The sequence below is a fragment of the Corvus moneduloides genome, chromosome 4, assembly GCF_009650955.1.
Source record: "Corvus moneduloides isolate bCorMon1 chromosome 4, bCorMon1.pri, whole genome shotgun sequence".
NCBI lineage: Eukaryota > Metazoa > Chordata > Aves > Passeriformes > Corvidae > Corvus > Corvus moneduloides.
The window spans coordinates 60,200,347-60,220,952 of NC_045479.1; the positions used below are offsets into that span (position 1 = coordinate 60,200,347).

General features: G+C 37.4%; 1 protein-coding gene across 1 annotated transcript in view; it reads right to left on the bottom strand.

The window, feature by feature from the left end:
- The window catches only part of SLC2A13 (solute carrier family 2 member 13), a 150,399-nt gene that overhangs the window by 61,492 nt on the left and 68,301 nt on the right, over positions 1 to 20,606 (bottom strand). The window lies entirely within an intron of this gene.

The window sequence follows — 20,606 nt, forward strand, 5'->3', positions numbered from 1 at the left end:
TTGACAGCTTTAACTCAAATCCCGCAACGGGGATTTTGCTCTAAAATGTCACATTGAACAAAAGTTTACTTTACAGTTGAGAATTTCCATGTCAGGTATCTAGAGAACTTAGGGGCATACAAGAATTGAAACTGAAATATTTTAATGAAGTAGCAATTACAGGACAACAGGCATCAGTTTTCAGACAGTCAATCCTTCCCAGAGGTCGTTTTAGAAATAGCAACCTTAGCTAAAAACAGCATCTCAACCTGACAGCCCAGTGACAGAAGACAACTGCCTTCATGGCATGCAAGACAGATGATTTACTGTTTCACAAAGTATTCTGCATCAGGCCGTTGAGCACTGTGACTGTGTATCCTCACTGCACTGGCTTTGTTGGTCTCCTAAGGAGGACTCCAGAAATAACATTGGAATAAAAGTCCTTTTCTTCTCAAAGTGGCCAAGATAAATTAAACCCAGAGGGGCAAGAACAGTGAAGCCAAGAGGAGCAAGCCCATCACATAAATGAAATTTCTATGAGTTTCACTGGCACAAAGGAAAGGCCTTCTTGCCTGAGGAAATTACAATTAGCAGTCCTGAGCAAGATTTCATCTACAAGAGGAGAACTAAAAGGCAAACTGAAGATGGAGATCTACAAAAATATGAAGCAGTAGCAGTTCACTGAGCAGACACACTTGACTTCTGAGGCAAGGGAAGAGTAAAAAATCTCCTCAAGCAAAGCTTTTCCCCTTTTTAGAGCAAAAAATCCTGACTGAAGGTAATTCACCTAAATGCTGGGAGAATGTTTCCACATTTTGCACCAATTGTTCTGGCCCTATTAACTTCCTCAGATATGGCCTAAAATGTTTGGAGCAAATTCCTTATGAAACTATTTATTTTATATATATGCGTATATATATAACCATATATTTATTATTTTCTTTATTTACTTAAGAGCTAACAGACCTATTTTATGAACTAGGATCAAATAATTTAGCTTCTCATCTACTTTTTTCCTCTCTCTTTTTTTAAGGTCAGACAGAGCTAAATTTGTCAGCAAGTGACTGTGAATGACTAGCAGGATGATACTGCCTTTGTTCTGCTCATTCCCACTCAGAGTAAAGCATCTCTGCATGTAGGAAATGTGGGTCTTTTTGTTGTCTCTATCCCCAGCCATTAAATATGAATGCTGTTGTTTTGACAGAATCCACCTTTTGTGATTTGGAAGGGCTCACAAGATTTTAAAATGTACAATCAGATGGATGGCAACAGATTAGTCATGCACAAGGTTAGCCAAACAGCGACTGGCTCACAATAAAAGAGCAAAAGAGTTTAAAAATGTAGGATACAAAATAATCCCACAAAAATTCAGTGGTGTATTACTATCTGATACAAAGAAAAATTTAATAAAATACAATATTATTTGTTAAATATTTCCCAGGCCAAGATAAGAGGAGTTAACAGACACACCAGTGCACTAAAACCCCACTATTCTTCTGACTTCCTGCTTGTGTTTCTGCCTTGTTTTCCCTCCTGACTGCTACCTTTGTCTTCACTCTTCTTTGCTTTTTATTTGGGCATAATTCCTTCTCAGGATCTACTTTCTGCATCAAGAACAACACCCAGAATCAACCCAAGTAAGCTGAGTCTAAGAGGCAGAACATTGACTTTCTCAAATTGAAGCATGTTTGGGGATGCTTGTCAAGGGAACAACAACATGTGCATATGCAGGACTCTCCACACATGCAGATTCACTGTTCCTCCAAACTTGTTTCCAATAACATCACATACCTGCAACAATATATTTTATTTCCGTATTTTAATGTGCAGAGAAGCGAACACATCTTCTTGAAACAAAACTTCTGCTACAGTAATCTCTTAAAGCTAAGTTGCTGTTTTCTAGTTCTACAAAACACATACTAAATGGGCATTCTTTTCCTTAAGATTTTACGTTCTCCTCTCAGTCTGACCTCAAGCCTCAGCCTTGGACTCTCCACACCTCTCTAGAGCATGCAAAACTCCATGACCACTGGGGCTTCAGCAGGCCCACGGCTCCTGACCAGGGGAGAGCCTGGCACTCTTTGCAGAAGATAAATATTTCACTCTAAAATACAGCATGCTGCAATATAAAATACAAATATTCTGGGGTTAGAAAGTAAAGTTCTGATAAGTATTGTACCCTCAAACACCAACCCTGACATTGCAAATGACAGACTTTACTTGCACTGGCAAGAAAGGGGTGACATCTAGCCTTTTCTCACAAAGAAGTTAAAATCTCAGCTTAATTTATTAAAAATGCTGTCATATATAATCAGTAAAGCTCGTTTCTCTCATTGCAATAAATAGAAAGGATTATCTATGTGGGCTTTTTTTTTTTTCCTTTAAATGGAAAGGCTACCTTTGTTAGAGAAATGAGACTCTTAGGGCCAGTGCAGAAGCTGTTGTCTGTGACATTTGGCAGTGCAAGACTACAACCTTCCTTCTGGAAGGAAAGCCTGAATAGGGGCAGAGCAAGCTTTCCATTGGTGGGCATCAGGGGGAAAGAGGAGGGGAGAAATCAGATCATTAGATTGTTGGAAGCAAAACATCACATAGCTTCATTCCTAAAGGTTGACTACATTACTGAAATATCTGTCTCCGGCACTGGGAAGGACTCAGCGTGCTAAGTGCAGTTCAAATACAGAACCATTAAATCACCTCTCCCAAAAAGCTTGCCATATAAACACAAGGCAAAAAAACAAATGGATGCTGACAGATGGGAAGAGATGAGATAATGAGGAAGTACCACTAATCCCTGACTTTAGACCATGTCAGCACATTGACACCATGAACCTCTACTGCTCACAGAGACTTTGCTTTGAGAAGGTCGCCTTTTTTTAAGAATCAGGTTCAGGAACAAAACTTGCATTACAAAAAGGAAATTAAAGATTGAGAGCTTACAGTAGATAACACAGGTGGGAGGCCTGGACTGGGGACATACAAGATTGGTACCACAGAGAAAGGAAACATCAGTTTTCCTGAGTGGTCAATTATACAACTGCACAGTATATCTACCTGTCAGCTCTGTCCTTTACAGAGAACAAAGTACAAAAAACCCTAAAGCTGTTAAGCTCTTTACACCTAGCCCAGTGGCTACAGAAAGCTGTGCTGTCCACAGGGACACTTCTAGCTGGCAGAGACCTGCATGTTGAATAAGCCAAAACTCAACATATTGTTCTTAATCAAAATACACTGGAGCAGCCTAGTTCAGGATGCTGAAAGCTTGGATCGTTGTGGCATCATCGTGTTGGAAGGAAGTAAGCACCATCTCTCACCTTCTCACAACAATTTTTATTAGGAATACTGAGAGAAGCCAAAAGGGTATGTGCTTTGTCCTTGAATGCTGGAGATTTGGGCACCCCTTGAAGGTTAAGGCTGACTTGCTGCTCTTGCTTTAGATGCTGCTGCTGCCTTACCAGACACAGTAACATTTTCTCCAGACACAAACCTTATGCCAGCTGCCTTTTCATTCAAGTCCTTATCTCAGACTGGCACTCAGAAATCTGAGTGACGTAACAGTCTGCATTTGATGGAAATAACTGTTAAGCTGGGAGTTGTCAGCATTTATTATAGGCATAAAGAGCACCACATAACAGGAGACCAGAGAAAAACAGAACTTACACAGTTTTGAGAAGAGGCAAAAGTGTATGATACAAAAGTAGTCTCTGAAGAAGGAATACTGACAGAATGTTAGCTTTTGCTAGTCATGTTCTCACATGGGGAAGCATGGGAAAAAAAAGAGACAACATATATGAAAAATACCTTGAAAAGAATTTAATAATACTTATCTGGCAGACCAGTCTATGTGGGTTGCTAAGTTCAAAAATTTCACATTTAAAATGTATCAAATAGTAGTATGCACACAGCAAATAACTGTGCCTTGTAGCCTCTCTTCATTGTTCTTCACAGATATCAGCAGGTACATCATGGAAGAAATCTTCTTCAATAGCTGTGTCACAAGAACATCAAATGAATGACTGCACAATCCACCAAAAAATTAGCTGACTTTGTTGGGCAAGTAGCCTTTATGGCTACTATTTGACACATTGCTCTTTGGTGTCTGATACGTTGCCAGAGGATTAGAAACCAGAAGAAGCCTTTCTTAACACTGCTGGGGAAATCTGATCCCCCAGGTAAGGTAGCATCTCCTGAAGCAATGATCACACTCTTCCAGCCAAGTCAGACTTCAAGCATGATGGACAGAAGATGGGGGTTTAGAAAACTGCACAGTCAAAACCTGATGGATAGATAAATATTTGCTCTATGCCTTCTCACCACCGGGTCACACACTGCTCAATCTTCTCCAAAAGCTAGTAAATCTATGCCTTTGATATTGGTCATCACTGTGATCACCCTGATTTCTTGAATGAAGACAGTGCCATACTACCGTCAATGGGTTCCATTTGACTCAGAATATACAGTGGTCACTAAGACTACTGTGTGTAATCCCCCTGATGTCCAGCCTGAACCTCTTCAGAGCCTTCCTACCCTCTAGCAGATAATATCCCTCAACTTGATAACTGTGAATTTATAGAGGGTGCACTCAATCCCCTCATCCACATCAGTTATTAGATTAATACATATAAACAGTAATTATTTATGCACACAACATAATTAGGTATTTTTTTTCCTCAAAAGAATTACAAAGTGCCTTTTCTTAAAAACCTGGAAAAACAGTATAGGTACCTAAACAGAGGCAGGTAATCTGTTTTGAGGGAAAACCACAGGGCCACAATGAAACAGCAGCAGAATCAGTGCTACGTGTTGTTCTCCTTTAATGAGGAAAGCAACTAAATTTTAGCATTACATTTTGCTCCCATTCTCCCCCTTTTGCTCCTCTCTCATCATAATACCTATAATTTCACATAAGTGAAGATCTCCCTTACAGAGAGGCTTCTGCCTGTCCATTTCCTTCTACAAACCCAGGTTTTGCTGGGTTTAAATTCCTCTGTGCAGCTGAAGCAAGATTATGTCAGGCAGCAGCATACTTTTTCTGACTTTAGTGCCAACATGAGAAAGCTGCTTGTTTAAAATCTTGCACAAAACCAAACATTCAGAAAATAGCTGATACCTTGAATTTTTGAGAAAGCTGACTGACACAACAAAACAGCCAAGCCATGTCATATTGCTGTACTTAATCATTAATTAGTCTAATGAACACTGAAACCCTACCAGATAGGATGAAGTTGTGACTCAAAGCAGCAGATGTGATTCTGGTCTGAAACCTCTGGGGAGTATCTGTGACAGCAACTGCAGCAGTCAGTCTGAAGAGCAGTGCCCCAGAGGAAGAAATTTCTGACATGGAGGAAGAGATTAGTCCTTGAACAGCAGTTAATTTGTTTCAGACAGAGAATTTTGCTGTTAGGAAAAGAAAATGTCTTTTATAAAACCAGAATAAATCCCCAAATGGGTTCTCTACAGAGAACATCTAGTTTAGAAAGGTGTCATAAACAGTGGTTGCTTATAAGCTCTTCATAATGTTATTTAGAGAGCACAAGAAGCAAGAAGCTAATACACAGAACCTAAGACACGCTTACAAAAATAAAAGTTTTAAAAGGTGTATGGCAAATACACTTCAATGTTCCAGTACACGATGCTTTACTGTGCAGCAAGCATGGAATCACTGCAAGATTATGTTGTTAGCAAAAAACAAAAGTTGATTTATTGAAAAGATTAGCTTTGATACTGCAAGAGAAGACAGAAGACAGACTGCCCAGGCCATTGACACTCATAAAGCTCTAGCCACTCTGTACGACCCTGCACATACCACCTGGAACACTACGAGACTCAGGGAGATCAAGAGCTGTACAGGAGCTGAACTACAATTTTTTCCCAAGGTAATAGTCCAGATGAGTCTCTTGTCTGAGTTAGAAAAACGCAAAAGTATGAAATGTATCTCTGTGCGAATACTATCATAATATGCACACTACAGGAAGCTAAAACGTGTCAAAGGCAGTAAATTGGAAGCCTGAGTTAGAAAACGTGTTAAAGATTCTTGCAAGCATATAGTGCAGGGTTTCAAAGTCATTATAAGAACGATTAGAGGCAAGTAACATGTTCTTTGCAGGCATCTACTGGTTTCATATGTCCCTTGACTAAACAAGTTTCAGGAATAACATTTCCCCGGAAAAACAAAAAAAAAATTCTTTTACTACATGGTCAATAGAATAAGCACAGCATTTAGAGCAACCTGCAAAAAAAAAAAAAAAAATCATCTTTTTCTTTACACAACAATTTGCTTCAGCATATCCTAAGAAGACATAGCAAAAACGAGGGCTCAAGTGCGGTCACGGCTGTCCAAGAGCTACTTGCTCAGTTTTCAAAAGGCAAAAAACCTAGGCAGGGCTCTTAGATTCTGCTGAGAGGATGGGCAATTGAGCCAAGCTCCTAACCATAGAATTAATTTCTTTTATTGCCAGTACCTTTACAGGACATTTTAAAGCACTGTTCATCCCAGCTGTTTTTCTTCTTTCTGGACTTCCTTTTTAAAATTTCCCTCCCTAGCATTGCCTAGTCTTCCTCTAACACCAGCTGTCTGCAGTAGCATATTGCACTATTAAGGGAATTAAGATTTCCAAAACTGGGCAGAAGTCCACAATCTCAAACTGCTTACCCATATTTATTGCCTGGTTATGTGCATTTCTGCATTGAACAGTTTGCAGAGATGGTGGCATCATTTACATCTATGCAAGGAAAAGTCACTGGAGCTGCTCAAGCATAACTGAAGACACAGTAGGGCAGCAGAATCTTCTTCAGAAATGCTTAAAGAGGAGGTGACCAGACCAGAGTTTGCAAAGGAGAAGGAATTTGGCAATATGGGCATGTGTTTAAATTATTTTCTAGCTGTTTTAAATTAAAAAATATGATAAATCAATAAATAGTGAGATACAAACACCTGTGGAGATCTGACCAGTATCTTGCAGATCTTGCAGACGCTGTGTTCCAGGTCTCAGTGCAGTTAATTATGATACATATATATTGGGGGGTGGGGGGGGGGGGGGCGGGGCGCGGGAGGGTGGTTTGGTTTTTTTCTTTAACTATGATACATCCTGATTCTGTGTCTGCTCAGAATATGGCAGTGCTTGAGTTAGTTTACCACAATGTGACAAAAATCAAAAATTTGGGCTTTCCAGTAAGATATAAATATTTAAAATAGGACTATATGCCCTGAAAAATACAATGAGCTAAGCCTGACTAATTTTACTTACTCAAAACTCTAATAAAGCATGTAAGATAGAGAGGACTACTGTAATATATTTGACAATATTCAAACCACAAATGTGATAACACAATTATTATTTCTCTACTATTATATGAAATAGAAAAGGAAGAAAGATTACTTGGAATGAGTAGGTTTTTCCCTTGAGAGCTGTTCTATTTCACTAATAAGTCACTCTCCATTCCTACATGCACCAGAAAAAAATATGAGCTGTATCTTGTCTTTTATTTCCACTGTAAATTAGTGACATTATAGGCATGTGTGACAATCTGAAACAAAATTTAAACTTGGTTCTCAAATATTAAGATGGTTGAAAAACCTAAAATTCCTGGAATATGCCATCACTAACAAGCATAATTTACACTTCTCATTCTGATAAACTCCCCTTTCTTCCCTCATTCACGTGCAAATGGGACAGACCCGCTGGCTCAGTGCAGTGCTAAGATTTCTTTTAGTTTGTATCTCATCTGGACCAAATTCATCTATCATGTATTGCATTGTGGTTACACAGTTTCAGTTCTTACTTTCATTAAGGGCTCAAAGAACAAGGTTTTAAAAGGTTACATTCAAAACTTTGTTTAAAAACAGCCAAATTGATCCAAGTTTTAGCGAGATCTTCTCTGATTCCTTTCATGCCAACGTGTTCCTTACAGCACCAAAGTCCTTCAGGACTTTCCCCAGTACTTTCACCTGCTTCCCTCTCTCACCAATATGCAGGGGCAATAAGTATTCCTTTAGTAACAGAAGGCTTTAGCTTTTGTCCACTTTTGTTTTCAAGAACCAATTTCAGTACTTTCATTTAAATCTATTCTTTAAAGAACCTGAAGTTGAAAACATTAAAGTTTAACTGCTCATTTTCTCTTCTCCTTCCCCAGTCTATAAACATACAAGAGAAATTATATAACTGAGGAAGTAAGACGAAGGAGTAGATGAAGAAAGCCCAAATTGTCTTAACTGCTTGTTTTTGCTGTGCTTTTTTTTCCTCCCCTGGCTTCTAATAGGGCTCTCCCTATTTCTTCTAAAAGAAAAGACTCTTCCATTCATAACTGACCAAAAGATTCAAGTCTAAGTGAGAAAGGGGCCTCCAGCAAGCAGAAGTTTTAATCAGCAGTCCAGTATATCCCTGTTCCACTTCTCCCTTGTGAAACATATGAAATTTTGCTGATAATAATCCGGTCTCACATCCTTTTTCTTTTTCAAGATGTCTGTAAAACATGCTTTGGGCGAGTGCAGTACACAAGTTACTATTAAAAAGTAATAAAATATCACAAGAGGATTTTACTCTTTCATGAAAATATTTCAAAATCATTCTCTGAAGTATTATTACCTCTCATAGACTCTGGAGAAAAAAATCCCCTAACATTTTAAGCAGTCATAAGGGAGACCCCTCTCACCTGCAGAGGCTTAGAATCAACTCGTACCCCTCCAGCTCTGACACCACCTGATTTCTGGAAGACACTCCAGGAAAGAACCAGCTCCTCCAAAAGATGAGAATCCAAGTGTTGTTTAGTTCCCCCATCCTGATATCCCCCTCCCTCCCTGGACTCTCCTCCTCGCTGGCCTTACAGATATTACTCCTTCTCACCACACTGAGGAATTAAGAGTTTCATCAGTGATTTCTTATTTTCTTTTGATTTGGTGACTGTGCTTCATATCACACCTTCTGCATGGCCTATTTTCACCACAGCAATATCTTTGTTTTGCAGACTGCTCACAATAACAAGGTCTGGATTAGCTTTTAGATGCCGCCATGTTTTATTTATGGTTCATTTCTGGACTATTTTCATTTATACCAAATCTTTGCAATGCACATAACCTTTCAACTTTTTTTTTTTGGTGTCTCCAACTCTGTGGCACAAGGCATATTGACTAGCCTGCGGCAGCTTAACTCTTATTGACAGACTCCAAAGAATCCAATTTACAGAACCAGTTCCTACGCCCTTAAAGTAAAGGTGAATAAACAGATCTAAAGGGCATCATATCTCTTACTCTGCATTTGAATGGCATCAGTAATGTATTTCACTAAGGTTGTTCATGTTGTTGTATCAGGCAGCACCTAACCAGGTGACCTTTTACACTTTAATTTTGTGTCTTCTCAAGATTGATTACATTGTGAGCTTTGAATTGTTTCACATTTCTGTATTCCTTGTCTTTCACCTAGGAAGAAGACACTTCCTTATTGCTACAAATACAGTCCAGTATCTGAATAGTATGTGCCCTCTAGGTTTTCCAAAGGGAGCAAACCCACTACACAAAGCCCTCCCCTTACTATTCTATTGTGCTTTATAGAAAAAAAAAAAGGTCATTGATTGGTATCTGATTTCCTGCTAGGTCTCAAAATAAATGCTAGAGACAACAAAAATGTACAGTTCAACAGAATGATGCATATTAAACATTAACAGTTGCATAAAAAAGGAATTTTTACAAGATTATTAGAAATGTTTAACAGAAGTGAAACTGTTGAGACCAAACTGTGCTCCAGGAGCTGTTTAGGCAAATAACACATAAAACAAACAAGCCAGTAGTGCTATTTAGGGAACTTCCTCCAGCGATCATTCATGAATGATTTAAAAACAGCATCACTGCTCTGACTTAATTTCATTACTTGGCTTTACATATGAACAAACTGAATGAGATGCATTTATCCAACTTAACAGCTACACTGTGTATGTACTACATGTAAGGCAAAGCCATTTTCACACAATTCTTCCTGCATGGCCCTGCAGTGAAATTAACACTGGATTGGTGACCTGAAAGTTATTACCAAGGCAACAGATAGAAATCAAACAGTGGTATGACTTCACTACAGGCAAAAGAGAGAATAAAAATCAAAAGCAGAAAAATGTGGAAAAAATTCTATTAAATACACAAACACTTCAATAACATCAAGAGAAACATTAGAAAATACTGGTTCGAATATATTTCTTCTTTAAATAAATACTTTCATTTAACTTTTAACAATAAAAACTTTGGTTTTGAGTTACCTCCAAGTGGCAGTCCTTCTTTAAATATGCTTTCACAGCCTGAAGAACTATAGGAACAGATTTTATCACTTACCATTAAGAAAACCACAGTAAGGTAAAACAAAACAAAACAAAACAAAGAGTACAATCAGCAAGTCTGTGAGTCGATTTTCAATGTTTTAGTACAAATGTCCAACCTTCTGACTGGTTTTCCACTGAAGATTTCATTCATGAAAAACTGGGGGTAAAGTTGTGCACTGGTGCACATCGTCCCTGCTGATCAGGCTACATTAAAAATAAAACATGTTCCAAATGAGAAGATAGATAGCAGGATTTCTAATAACGTAATTTGGTGTGTTAACTCCTATACAGCTCTTTCACTATGTGTTTTTGAACATGTTATAAAAATAAACATTGATTTCCAAATCAAGATATTACAAACCTTTGTATTATTAACAGTCAACACAAAACTTATAGGGAGTTTATTTCTGTGAAAGCATTACACTGAAAAATGCCAATTTATTAAAGGCCTTTAACGTAGGTTTTTGGGTTTTGGGGTTTTTTTTAATTTTACTATCAGTTAATACACAGAAGAATCCTTTTTAATACATCTGCAACATGTTAAAAGTAATTAACCAAACCATCAGCAGATGGGTCCAGACTGTGGCAAATCATTTGCAGCTGTCACACCATGAGGTTTACTTTTATTCATGCTAGTCCATTCTTTAGTATACATTCTTCTAACCAATAACCCAAGATAGACCTCAAAAAAGACAGTAAATAAGAAAAATATTTCATGTGGTCATTCTTCAACAATTTAAAGGTCCAGATTTGGGGGAAAAAACCCAACAAATAAAAAAAAAAACCCAAACAACACAAAACTCCCACAACTAAGCAGATGTTTAGCACCTGACAAATAAGGAAAACACTAATACTTAAAATATTTATGAAATGAAAAAAAATCCAGTGCTTCAAAATAGAATGACAGCCTATAGTTAGGAGCCCATTACAATACCTCACATCAGCATCCCGAACCTGCCTCCTCTGCAATTTCAGGTTTTGTCATTGTTTATTTTTTAACCTGATGAAAAATATAATGAAAATAAACATCCACCTCAATATAATTTAATGGGTTTGGCAGTCTAGGATTTTTTAAGTTTTCCTAGGTTTTAGGTGGGAGCTGTGTTTAGTTTTCTACTTTTTTAACAATAAATGGACAGATTATGAGAATTATCAGAAGACGTGGGATATAAAAGTTTAATTTAAAGGAAATTAGTCTTCACTTTTAAACTTACTGCTATTGTATATCTACTAATTTCAACACCAAAACCCTCAACCATGTTATTTCTAATACTTTCTCTATTGTTGTAACAGTTCAAGCAATTAGAAACTATGATTGTTTCCTACTTCCCTTGTGACACTCAATCTAGTACCTCTAAGCACTGAACTATGTTCCAATCATCATTTTAGATTTTACTTTATTTCATCCCATTAGTCCCATTATAGAGCATCTTGAAATACTTCCTTGATCTTCCAATACTCAAGCCTTTAAAACTCTTATATCTGAATTACCTATCCTTTGATCTCCAACAGGTAGGACAAGGATGTACCTGTAAAAACCATCTTCCAAAAACTCTGGTTAGTTTGATCAACAAGGCAAGCAGCCTAAATAGGATGTATATTTTATAGCTTTAATCTAGTTAACTACTCCATCGTGATTCACTTCTTTGTTTTGCATCGTTTTTTTGCTTTTAAGTGGCATAAAGCTGTGATTTTCCTTTTCTATTTCAAAAGGAATAAGAACACAAAATGCACAGAGAAATGGCATTAGCGGTGAGAAGCTTCAGCCTGAGAGGTAATCTTGAAGATTGATGTATGGCATTGGCTAAATAACCCAAATTTCAAGTTTTAATTTCTTTGGTTTATGATGAACTACAAATCTATACTTTTAAACTGTCTCTGATAAATTAACTTTTACACTATCAGGTCAGCACAACAGGAGAAAACAGCTTTGTTTTCTTACTTTATTTTTAAATGGAAATTTGTGTGGATTTAGTACTAGTGACGCTGACACATAGGTGATTTGTTTTAAATACAGATATAGTTTCTTACCTGTATCCTAACTACCCTCTCACAATTATTTCAACTGATAAATTACAGCCTTTGGAGCTAAATCATTAAACCCCTAAGCTGTTCAGGGTTTTGTAGGCCACCCAATAAGCACACACAAGAATATTTAAGAAAAACACTTGAATTTTTTAACAAAAATTCTAAAACATGTGAGTTATACTTAAAACACAGTAAACAATACATAAACTTTAGCCTTAAAAATATTCAAGTTCACTGAACTGCTTTCTGGGGCCTACATCCATCTCAGTCACTCAGTCTTGCATTTCGTTGGCTAAGTACAAAACCAAAATGAAGGCTAAGGCCTAACTACTCCTCCTAGTTCTTGCACAGGTGTAGAGCCATATCAGATGCCCAGCAATATGACCCAGCTATTTTCTCTCCCCACTCCTCTCCATGACTCTGAATACCAAGTCACTACTACCTGCACCTGCATCCTGCCTATGGAACAAAGAGCTATTTCTTTTTTCTCAGACCTGCTGCAGTGTTCCTTAACCAACTGATCTTGTGTTGGCTTGTTTGGTTTTAGTTCATGAATAAAGCTAGCATCCTGTCATCAACAGATTTATGTTTCAGCCACCTCCTAGCAGATTTACTAAGACACACTCCCCTTACTAGGTGGTACTCCCCTCCCACATCAGTATTTACTAACAACTAAGAATGAACATCATCAGGGCAGGGACCAGAGAAACTGTGGCCAGGCTCCGCCCTGACCTGCACTGACTGGGAGGTGAAGGCAAACGCAGAGTGAAGGGAAAGGATTGGCTCTGCCAATTAACAGCTGCTGTAAATACTGCCCAGGGTTCTTGCTGAGAGCATGTGATGAAAGAGTTTCACATGTTTTGTTAACTACCCAACCACCATCTCAACAAGAACTGCTTCCACCCAGCCTAAGGCTCTGTACTTCAAGCCACACTTTCACCTCCAAATCTGAGTTTGGCCTTGGCCACAGTTCCAAAGCCACTGCTTCTCTCTACAGATTGTGTGATAATTTTTCAAATTAATGGACAGATTTTCACAAACAAACCTAATTGTTCAGTTCAGATTTACCATTTTACTGGGGGAAAAATAATTAAAATTTAATCATCATCATCTATGTTCCAGGCCTTGGAAAAAATACTGTATAAGCTGGTTTCTACACAATAAACCTGTATCCAATATGTACAACTTGGTGACCACCAGATGTTTGAAGTTGGGGTTTTTTTAATATATTTTATTTTCAATGCACTCTTTAAAAGAAACAAGTTCAGCTGTGATAACAGAACACTGCCTATGGAAAAGTGGTTGCTGAACACACAAAATTTTCAAAAAACTGAGTTAGGGGGTTTAATTTTCCTTTTCAAGTACTATGAAACTGATACAGGCAGTTTCCATAAATTCTCATTCAGAATGTTTTACAGTGATTAATATGAAAGGATTTTGCTTATTAACTACAATTTATTCCTCTCAAGAGCTGTTACAAGTTAATCACATTATTTCTGTATAGCACATACAACAGAGACGGTGTAACAGGAGACTTGGCTCACCTACTGTGTTTGACTAGACTAGTCAAACTGTTTTGTTTGGTTCTGTTTAGTTGTTCTTCCAAAAATATCTGCAGTCTATATAAAAAGCACCTATATGCCACTGAAGTGTTTTACATGATGAGTTTGCACACAGTACTACCTAAAATATCTTGCAATACGAAGGAAGGCTAAAATGGTAAAATAAGGGGTCACTTCTCAAAAAAAAAGTTATTGAAAGATTTTATGAAAACCTAATAAAAAATCTCTAATGGATTATTATCTGAAAAGCAAATGGACATGGCAACACAGAGGTTAGTTTTGTTTTATTAAACATCTCCTAAAGCCTAAGAGGAAAATGTAAAAATTAAAAGTAAGATATAAACTGGACAGTTTACCCACAAGAAAATACTGAATGATGAAAAACCTAACCAGGCAGCAACCTTAATGTTATGGAGTCATCAGAGAAATCAGACTTGTCAATTACCAAATCTTCTCAATTATCCTGACAATACTACAAAGTTTGTATCTGGAAAGAATATTAATGTAACAGTCCCACCTTCAGTCAGACTTAAAGCCCAGCTGGGTCTGAGAATACTCAAGAAAAACTGAGGCAACAAGTTACTGGCCATCCAAAAATAAATGCCACATGGCAGTCTGCTTGGGAGTTACTGTGCCCAATTTGAATTTAAATCAAGAGTACAATAAAAAATATTCTCCTTCAGCAACTGCTGGGCAACTTGGATGACATTTAGCATTGTGTCAGCTTGGGGTTTTGTTTTGTTTGTTGGGGGGTTTTTGTTTGGTTGGTTTTTTTAAATACAGTATGCTACTTTCCAGATTTTGTTTTAAAATGCACAGCCAGAAAACACAATAGAAACCTATACAACATTAAAAGTCAATGCTTGAATACAAATCACAAGAAAAATGTGAATCACCATTACTTTTTGCCAGTGGAAATTCTGTTTACAGATCTCAACAACTATTTTCCAATATCCAAATCAACAACCAATGCTCTAGGAAAATCTCATTTCAATGACCAGCTTATTCATTATAAATCTGTCATAACCTGTAAACACATTCAGCCATTAATTATAGATCTCTATATGGCTGCTGATGCTGAAAGAGTAGAGAACGTTGCTACTACTTGAGCTGTAATTCACAAAAGTAGGTACTTATTCAATGATCTTCAAAAAATGAAAAGTTTATCGGCAGTCAGATATGTCAGATATTGCCCTATGTTCCCTATTCAATATTTCATTTCAAAGAAGTTAAAGAACTGGAATTTAAAGACAAGTTTCTGAGTCTTGCCTTTCACCAGCCCTCTGGGGATTCAGCTGCACACCCATGTTAAGCAGAAGTACCAAGAGCTTGGTTCTGAGGCTACAGCTGAGGTGCTCATGGGTTTCAGCTCTGCAATTGCTGCACAACAGACCTGGAGATTAAACTTGCCAAGAAATGTGCTTTGCTTCCATTAAACTCCTCTCTAGCCTCTATTAAACTCCAGAAGTATCCTGGCTTCTTCTTAGTCCCACTCCTATTTTCTTTCATTCTCTCATTTACATTCAATGCAATATTTTTTCACTAATTGTTCTAATATTCTTAACCTATCTTCAAACCTTCAAGTTCTACTTGTTACATAACCTCCTCTTGTCCTCTTTTGTATTTTTCTTCTTTTATCCAGCTTCTTTTTTCTCTCTCATTATTCTGAGCTTTTTTCCTTCTCCATATAGTATTTTATTGCCCTCCCTATTTCTTGCCAGCTGAAAAAATATGCTTCTTTTTATCACCCTTTTTTTGGTTCTTTTATTTGCTTGCATAAATTAAAAAAGCAAGACTGTTAGAGCTCAAAAGCATCTGAGGAAAAATCCAAACCCCAATACATTTTATATGTGGATTCACTTAATTTTCAGGAGATGCAAAGATATCTCAGAAATAAAAAACTATTTTATTAAATAGTAATAACAGATCATATACACCTGCAAATAACTTATCAAAAATGCTGAAGGCCATATGCTCTCCCTGTTGACACATTATACCACTTTCCTGTTGCAGAAAGATTTTTTAACACAATGTGAAAAGATAATGGCAAATTACAATATCAGCACCACATCAAACTTAGTGTTTCAACTGCAGAACGAAGTATTTTGTTTGGCTTTCATCAAGTCCACTTAAAGTTTTGCGAGAGTAAGAATAATCAAGATGATACAGCTGTCTCTTCAGTCTTATCTCAGATTTATAGTCTTGAGGGCACAGGCAGTCCTTGAGAACAGACAACAAACCTCTCAAAGAGCAGCAGAATCTCCAGCGCAGGTCATACCACCTATGTGCAATTCTGACAAGACAATACTGAACTCCCTCCAATTAAGGCTAAATTACTGCCTAGTATTCAAGATAACTTGGGATTTTTTCCAAATCCTTCCTTCCCCATGTTTTGGAGGTCTTTTTACTGCCACGAGGCTGCACATTACTGGAAATGTTTTCAGAAGTCCTGTTCTGCAGGAACATGAGCATAGACATAAAACATCCATTGATGGTTTTCACTATACAATGTGAAATAGTTCAAATCCTTCAAGTCCCCTCCTCTTCCACCCAACCCCCCAAAAATGGAACATCTTCCTTTTTTAAACTTTTTTTTTTCCCCTAGGAAACTGATAGGAAAAATTAATTTCAAGTTTTATCTCAAAATGGTCCTCTTCCCCCAAGTTTTAACTATGGGCCACTTTGGGCTTGAAAGTATCTTAACACCACTGTTTAAACCAAATTCTGGGATATATTACTATTAAAAAGCTAATTTGTAGTAACTGCTCCCCTGGAATATAACTTCCTTCACAAGGCCTTTCTCAGTCTCCTGTCAGCCAGATTTGGGCTCCAAGCTTGAAACAGTGAGCTTCTGTTTTCGAGATGAGAAAACTCTAGAATGATAAGAAACTGAGAAGTTAAACCATTTCAGACCTGCTCACACCAGTGTGAGAGATGCTTGTCTAAAATTGTATGACTTTAACAGGTCAGTTAATCTGGCAAAAGCCAGGACAAAAAGGAAACATTTGATCTGCGTCAGGCACTCCATCAAACAGCAGCGATGCTCTCCATCAAACACTTGTTCTTAGGGGAAAAGAAGGAATCAAAGCAATAGGTCACTGAGCTTTACTCCTTTGCTGACTAAATTTATCATGCTAGAATTTGTTCCTGTGACAGTCACAATCTCCTTAGCCTATTTTTACATTTTGCTTCTCTTTTAGATCCACCTCCTCAATGCAGAGGTTGCTCCACATACTGTTCTCACCAATTCAGTAACATCCTGTTCGTGATGAGTTTCTGGTTCCTCACAGCTGGATGTTATACACATACATGGCTGATTCAAATATGATGTGAAACTTTCTCTGTGCAAAAACCAGACCAGTTTATTGCATAATGAGAAGGGCTGAGCACAGCCCTCAACAATTCTCACAATTCTTCTGGTTTTCCTTTCCCCATCTCCAACTACACATGAACTTCATTGCTCTCATTGGCTTCTTCACCACTGATATCCAGTTTTTAACCAGAAAATTTATACCAGATTACTGAATTATTAAGCATGGAAGCTCTAGATTTTTACTGCCATCTCCATGTGTTTCTTGCAGGTATTTTTTTGCTTTTTAGCATCTCTTCTTCTACTGGGTACACTCAGTGACTGTTTTTAGACCCCTGCAAAATTCTTCTAATACCCATAATTTTGATTCAAGCTTTTCTTTTCTAAAATTGGCAAGTTACTCAGTAAAGCATACACAAATTGCAGAAGTATTAAATCATTCCACTATTGTGTTGTTCTTTATATTTTCATGTCCCTTTGCGATTTGGTTATGGGGGTTTAAATGAGCTTTTCAGACACACAAAAATGTACTCCGATGGCCTCACTTTCTTACAGTAAACCACAAGATTTTAAGAATTATTCTATAGCAGAAAGAGTGGAAAACCTCAAGACGTAAGATTATGGCAAGTCAGGGCCCATCATAGATGTTGCCACGTTGAGTTAACTGGTCAGAGGGCAACCAGAGGCTAAATTCTCTGCCACGGAAAGCCAGGCAACTGCAAGTTGGAGTCATCGGCCTCTTCTTCTAGGGCCTAGAAAGGGCCAATAAACAAGGATTTACAGTAGCACCAAAGGTACAGTGAACATCCAGTGTCAAAATACTCTTCATGACTGTTTTTGAGAAACCACTGAAGGGAAGTCCACACAATACTAGACCCTCCAACCATAACCAATGCCTGCTTGCCTGCCGCAAGAGAACAGCAATCCCAGAATGACACAACTGAACATTATGAAGAGAAAACTAGTGCTTAGAGAGTAAATACAATCTGACAGCTCCTTAAGGTACCATCTGATTACAACATTAATAAGCAATCACCAACTTCTATATAAGCAAACCATCAACAGACAGCTGCTTACTTGCATTTGAAAAATGTCCTTTCACAGGAGAATGTTTGTCTTGCATACCTGATCACTAAAAATTTAGTTATACTGGAATATTAAAAGAGACTGGATCTTGCAAATGGTTTACAATCCAGTCCTTTAACAGCAGTGCCTTCATGTGTTTATTATAGGCATTTTATTATTTTAAAGCTAAGATTCAACTGTGTTTTATAGTTGTAATTCTGTCCTCCTACACATCCACAAGCAAATTAGGTCAATTCCAAACTATTTGTAAAACCTCCTACATACAAAGGAGTTTGAGATTTTAAAACATAGTAAGTTTAAAATAAACAAAGTCAACCTACCAGTGTCATAAGCCATGTGAACTGTTAATTTTTCATCCTAACCTAATAAGCATCCTAAAGTAGTAAGAACCAAATTGTGAGAATGACTGTCCTTGGCCAGAGATTGCATGCACACCACATTTCATAACATTTTAATAATGTTTATTATGTAAGTTTCCCTAATTAACTTCTAAACATATTTCTACATTTGGCATCTGTAACATCCTGTGGCAATGAGCTCCAATACGTAATTATGTGTTGCATGAAAAAATGCTTATTTTAAACCTACTGCTGGGTAAGAGCTAGGAGTCATCAAAAACGTGTTAGAAGAAATGATGAATAATCATGCCCTCCCCATCCTCTCCATAACATTAGTAGCTTTATATACCTCTTGGATTTCTTCTGACCTCATTTCTTTTCCAAGCTGCAGAGTTCTAATCATCCTGTTCAAACAGAGGTATCTCTTTCCCCACACATAACCTGGTTTGTTCTTATTAAATGAATGGACATCTGCAACTGTTTGTACTATTCCAGATTGGCCATGGATGTCGTCATGATGTTTGTACAGAACGACAATGCAACTGGAAGCACTCTTTTTTGAGTAGTAACAATTTAGACTGTCATGCATGTTAGTTACCCAGTTCCCTCCTGCAGGCATTATTGAATAACACTGTATAGTTAATGCTCTTGCCATTCCACTGATTTGTTATCCTGCATTATCTTCCCACAACTCTTCATGTTCACAGATTTGGGGGATCTTTATATTGTGAATGCTGTATGAATACAAGCTGTTATTTTGTTACTTAGCCGCTTTCACAGATTTATTAAAGCGGCAAAGATCTTCATATAGATCCTTGTAGGAGTCTATTCTTGGTTTGTGATAACTGATCTTCTATTCTCATCCTTTTATTTTCCTATCTTAAATAGTTATATACCTGACAGGACTTCTCACTTACTTTTGTGACTGTATGATTCTTCCAGAAACTTTGGCTGCAGCTGTCATGGTTGCTTAGGATAGTTAGTTCATGTGGGATTTACAGCTCTAACATGACCATGAACTCACATCCAAGCTAGCTACCATCTGTATACAACAATCATGTTGGCTCTTCTTTGTTATTTTATATTCTACATGTACATGTTCATTTTTCATATTTATAAACACACATCTTATTTGATTCTATGAAGTTTTAATTAATTTTTATAAAGACAGAAATAGAACTTTCTGGGCTGTAGCTTCATGTAAATTATGCTACATTTCCAAATTCAGTAATTATATATGCAATTTACTCCAGACCTGTTGAGTGTACGCTGATTAATTTGGTATTTTTTCATTTTAATCAGCAAAGTTCTTCCCATAATACTTGAGCATCAAGCAGACCACCTGAGACATGTTAAGTAAGCTCTAGTGCAAAAAGCTTCATATACCCTCTATAATTAACACAAATGCAAAAAGAGTCTTTGTGAGATTTGGTGCTAAACACTTATCTCCTGCTAGTGTACTCCCAACATCTTGATCCCTACTGGGCCTGGAGGCTACTGGGTCTGTTGTTTCTGATGTGTCTGAAGAATTTATCAAAGCTCTTTCTGGGCCTGTCTTCTGGCTTTCATACATAACTTACCGGTTTTGTGTCCAAGTGTTTCCCACACTGGGTTACAATTTCTACTTTATGAAGTCTTTGTTTACCTGTTGCAGATTTCCCTCCTCTGCAGTTTAGTAATACTGAGTCTGGGGGACTTTTTCTTCCAGTATGACAGATGGTAGTGTTTACTCTAACATTTAATATGGTAGCTCTTGATACCATTAAAAGCCTTATCTTTTTAGCTGCTCCTTTTAACAATTTCCTAAAAAGCATGCTCCCTTAGGCATAGTTTTCTCTGTAAAATGTTATGACAACATATTTTATATTTGCTCTTAAAACAATACAGCAACCATATTCATTATGATTAGTCCTGTAGGGCAGCCCAACAATAATTTCATCTTAAACAAGGTTCTGCACATTGCACATTTGTTAAGAGCTATTCCTGTTGTGAGCTGACAGC